This window comes from Megalobrama amblycephala, linkage group LG3 (genome assembly GCF_018812025.1).
Source record: "Megalobrama amblycephala isolate DHTTF-2021 linkage group LG3, ASM1881202v1, whole genome shotgun sequence".
Lineage (NCBI taxonomy): Eukaryota > Metazoa > Chordata > Actinopteri > Cypriniformes > Xenocyprididae > Megalobrama > Megalobrama amblycephala.
The window spans coordinates 60593585-60599406 of NC_063046.1; positions in this window are offsets into that span (position 1 = coordinate 60593585).

Below are 5822 nucleotides of genomic sequence, written 5' to 3' on the forward strand. Positions count from 1 at the left end.
GACATGATGAGTTTGTGAGTCTCCTGCCTCTAATTCACACTGCTCTATCATCAGAGCATCTTAAATGAATACATTACTCATAAATACTCGCTCTCCTTTGTTCATGACCAAAGACAAAAGAAAGCATTTATGCATGTACCCGAGGTAAAGTGCTTTGTGCCATCTCAAGCTGAACTGATATCTATTGTCCATGTAATGTGATTCATTTTTCGATTTATAGTATCAAGTAAAATTTGATTAAAAAAATAGTAGCTTAAACTAGTAGTTTTAAACTTGTTTTAATACTGAAATGAACATAGTTTTGATATAACTATGCCTTCAGAAAGGGTTTAACAGTTCAACACATCAGGGTGTGTATATATATATATATATATATATATATATATATATATATATATATATATATATATATATATATATATATGTATGTTGTTATATGTGTTGATGTTGTATATGCAGATTCAAATGTGCTACACTTTTAGATGAAAATTTACTTAATATTTCTAGGTTTATGTGCAGTGACTATAAAACATATAATTACAAGGAAATACATAATAAGAGTTACTATTTCCACCTAATTAATTTATTACATGAATAAATGTGTATATATTTCAAATTTTACTTATGAAATTCTAGTTCTCATTGAATTTTAATTTTACTAAGTAAAAATTATGATGGTTCATTTAATATATTACTATACCAAAAAGTTCATTTTTTTCAGTGTACAGTACCAGTCAAAAGTTTGGACACATTAATATTTTTAAAGTTTCGTGCTTATTAAGCCTGCATTTATTTGATCAAAAAATACAGAAAAAACAGTAAAAGTGTGAAATATTATTACAAATTAAAATAATGTTTTTTCTATTTTAATATACTTCAAAATATAATTTATTTCTGTGATCAAAGCTGAATTTTCAGCATCATTACTCCAGTCTTCAGTGTCACATGATCCTTCAGAAATCATTCTAATATGATGATTTATTATCAATGCTGGAAACTGCTTAATATTTTTTATAACCTGTTTATGACCTTTTTTCAGGATTCTCTGATGAATAAAAAGTTATTTTTTAAAAGAAATTAATATGTTTATTCAGCAAGGATGTGTTAACTAATTATTTTAAATTGTAATAATATTTCATAATATTACTGCTTTTTTCTGTATTTTTGATCATATAAATCCAGTACAAATGTATATATGCATATATATATATATGATATAAAAGTTTTTTAATAGTAATGGGTTTTGTTTTTTGTTAAATTATATTGCATTAGGTCATTAATAATGGACTCAAAAATAAAATAACATTACAAAACATTACAAAATAAAATATCATCTATTTTGTAGAATGAGCCAGCAGATGTTCCAGTGAAGAGCAGTTTGACCTGTCCCTCTGCTGATATAACAGAGCCCGGGCTAAAGAATCACAGACTGTTGTTCACTTGCTCCGCTGGGTGTTCTGTGCTTAGCAGAGCTTCATCTGTCTTCATATCCATGTCATCTCCTAACAAGTGTTTAAACAGGGCACCTGCCCACTGCTTCAACAGAGCCACCAGCAGACAGACTGAGCTCTCCATGAGCCTGATTCCCCTGCTGTGGTGGGCCATTCATCACACACACACACACACACACACACACACACACACACGAATAACAGACAATACTTACAGGACAACAGGTCAGCTGCTGGGTCACCCCACACTGTAGGCTATAATAAAGCTGTGGTATTTTATTACTGCTTATTAGCCACATACTGGCCATAAGTATGTGGCTAATAAGTATCATAAGGTCATACTGAGAATAAATAGATATAACGCACAGAATTACAATATAAACGTTTGAGGGAAATTTGAGGGAATGACTTTTTTTGTATACATATTTTATTTGGAACCACTTTGATGCTGAAATGTTTTTTTAGGGCTGCCAAAGTTAATGTTTTCAATTTGAAAGATTAATGCAACACTGTGTTTATGTTTAACGGTACTGAATCTATATAACGCTGTTGCATGTTCTCTGTTTTGTGTACCTTGTGTTTCTGTAACACTGAAGGAAACTCAGACACGAGGGAGAGAATAAATGCTGGGATGAAAATGGACAAACCCAGCGGTTGGGTTAAATGTTTGACCAACCTGCTGCTGGGTAGTTTTATTGAACTCAACTATTGTTTAAAAATGACTGTATTGCTTGCTTAAAATGAACCCAAAGTATGTTGGGAATTAAAATGTATTAATATGTTTAATGAATAATAATTAAATAATAAACATTTATTAAATTGCTTATTAATAAATGTTCACCTCTTGATTATTATTGTTGCCTCTAGTAATTATGTGTCTGATTTTTGTGGGTTCATTTTAATCCAGCAATATAGTCATTTTTAAACAATAGTTGGGTTAAATAAAACAACCCAGCAGGTTGTGCAAACATTTAACCCAACCGCTGGGTTTGTCCATTTTTAACCCAACTTGGGTTGTTTTTTTTAGCATGTAGGATCCAAATGCCATTTTATTTAGACATCCCAAATGCTCAAAATAATTAATTGTTTTTGAGTTGGACAAACTTAAATTAAACAAATTAGTTCAGTTAAATGAACTGTTATGAGTATTTAGCGCTTTCTTTTTCAAGTTCACAGAACTGATATATTTTAAGTAAACTGAACTTTCATTATTTTGAGTTTACTCGTTTCTTTTAATTTAGATGAACTTAAGTTTAACTGAAACTGGGCTGGGTGTTATATGCTTTTTTGTGCAAGATTATTGTTAAGTGGAAGATTTAGTAGTGATTAATGTTTTGTTATGCTTTTCAGTGTTGCATTATCCAGCTCAATTCAGATCATATTTTGCTTTCATCTGATAGTGTCAGTGCAGTTAAATCAATAATATTCCTGAATATGAATGGTCTTTTAAAGATTGTAAATGTGCGTGCAGTAGAAACACACTTCGCACGAACACTGAGGTTGGATGAGGTGACAGTGTTGATGTGTGTGGATGTCACGACCCGCTCTGACAGCTCAATCACCTTCCAGTCACACAAAAGATCTATTGATTAGCATGCTGAGAGATGAACGATCCTCTATCTTTACCTCTCTCTGTCCGTCACCGTCAGCCCAGGTATTAATGAGGAGACTCGGGGCTGTAGAGTTACTGAGCTACTGAGTCTCTGCTCACTTCATCAATCTCTCTTATTCACTCACACCAGAACAATGAGACCCTGCAGACCGACTCTCTGGACAAACACCTTCAACAGTTGACAAATCCTGCTTCCCTGCCTGCAGCAGACATGTGTGAATGACTCTGGAGAAGATTTGATGACTTTTTCAGCTTTTTTGACAAAAATATATTGGTTCTGTTTTAAAGTATTAAAATAAATTTGCTGTATAAAGGTTACTGTGAAATGTGTCACTTTGGGGTTTTTTGTGGCATTGCATAGGTTGTAATTCTTACATTAAAGATGCAAAAGTTCTGATATGATTTATCTTTGTTTAATTTTTTACATCACAAAAAACAGCTGTATTTACAGAGGTGTGTGGACTTTTAATATCCACTGTACGTAAAAAAAAAAAAAACTGGTGACGCCTGGTGAGGAGTCTGAAAACATGCTATGACATTTTAACTTTCAATATATCATTAAATAGATATTTTTGAGCAAATAATCCCACCCTACCTCTAAACCTATTTATTAAATTCCATTGAATTCAAATAAAACAAATATGTTATTATTATATTATTGCTGTTGTTGTCATATTGAATGAGTTCAATAAAAACAGCATGAATGTGCCCATGATCATATTTGTGCTTTTTAAGAGCGAACTTTAGTTTTCAGATCCATTTTTGCAAAGAATTTTACCCAACTGGCCACAAGATGATTTTTAGTAGATTTATGACAAGCTAGCCAGCATGACCTTGACCTTGACCCCTTTGCCTAAATGTCCAAATACTATCTGAGATAAAGACACTGTTGACAAAACCTTTGACTGGTAATAAAATAAAATAAAAAATAAACTCCCTCTATTTTTAGCTTCTTTTTTCCTCTCATTCATACAGTCAGTATCTTGTGTTATTGCCCTATGAGCCAACTGGGTCATTTAATCCTGAGGGTCAGCATGAACTACATGCGATTGAACCCACTGCAGCTCTCCACATGTTACACACACACACACACACACACACACACACACACACACACACACACACACACACACTCCACATTACACACACACTCTCTCTCTCTACATTACACACACTCGCTCTCGCTCTTTCTCTCCACATTACACACACTCTCTCTCTCTTCATAAGTTACACACTCGCTCCATGTTACACGTTACACACTCGCTCTCGCTCTTGCTCTCCACATTACACACACTCTCTCTCTCTTCATAAGTTACACACTCGCTCCATGTTACACGTTACACACTCGCTCTCGCTCTTGCTCTCCACATTACACACACTCGCTCTCTCTTCATACGTTACACGCTCGCTCTTGCTCTCTCTCTCCACATTACACACACTCACTCTCTATTCACATGTAACACACACTCGCTTTCACTCTCTCTCCATGTTACACACACACACACTCTCTCTCCATGTTACACACACACACTCTCTTGACATGTTACATACACTCGCTCTTGCTCTCTCTCTCCATGTTACACACACACTCTCTCCACATGTTACACACACTCGCTTTCGCTCTCTCTTGACATGTTACACACACCCGCTCTCTTCACGTTACACACACTTGCTCCATGTTACATTACACACTCGCTCTCTCTTCATAAGTTACACACTCGCTCCATGTTACACATTACACACTCGCTCTTGCTCTCTCTCTCTACATTACACACACTCGCTCTCTATTCACACGTAACACACACTCGCTTTCATTCTCTCTCCATGTTACACACTCACTCTCTCTCCCCCCATGTTACACACACTCGCTCTCGCTCTCTCTCTCCATGTTACACACACTTGCTCTCGCTCTCTCTTGACGTGTTACACACACTCGCTCCATGTTACACGTTACACGCTCGTTCTTGCTCTCTCTCTCCACATTACACACACTCACTCTCTATTCACATGTAACACACACTCGCTTTCACTCTCTCTCCATGTTACACACACACACACTCTCTTGACATGTTACACACACTCGCTCTTGCTCTTTCTCTCCATGTTACACACACTCGCTCCGTTACACGTTACACACTCGCTTTCGCTCTCTCTCCACGTTACACACACTCACTCTTACTTTCTCTCCACATTACACACACACTCTCTCCACACGTTACACACACTCGCTTTCGCTCTCTCTTGACATGTTACACACACTCGCTCTTGCTCTCTCTCTTGACATGTTACACACACCCGCTCTCTTCACGTTACACACACTTGCTCCATGTTACGTTACACACTCGCTCTCTCTTCATAAGTTACACACTCGCTCCATGTTACACATTACACACTCGCTCTTGCTCTCTCTCTCTACATTACACACACTCGGTCTCTATTCACACGTAACACACACTCGCTTTCATTCTCTCTCCATGTTACACACTCACTCTCTCTCCCCCCATGTTACACACACTCGCTCTCGCTCTCTCTCTCCATGTTACACACACTTGCTCTCGCTCTCTCTTGACGTGTTACACACACTCGCTCCATGTTACACGTTACACGCTCGTTCTTGCTCTCTCTCTCCACATTACACACACTCACTCTCTATTCACATGTAACACACACTCGCTTTCACTCTCTCTCCATGTTACACACACACACACTCTCTTGACATGTTACACACACTCGCTCTTGCTCTTTCTCTCCATGTTACA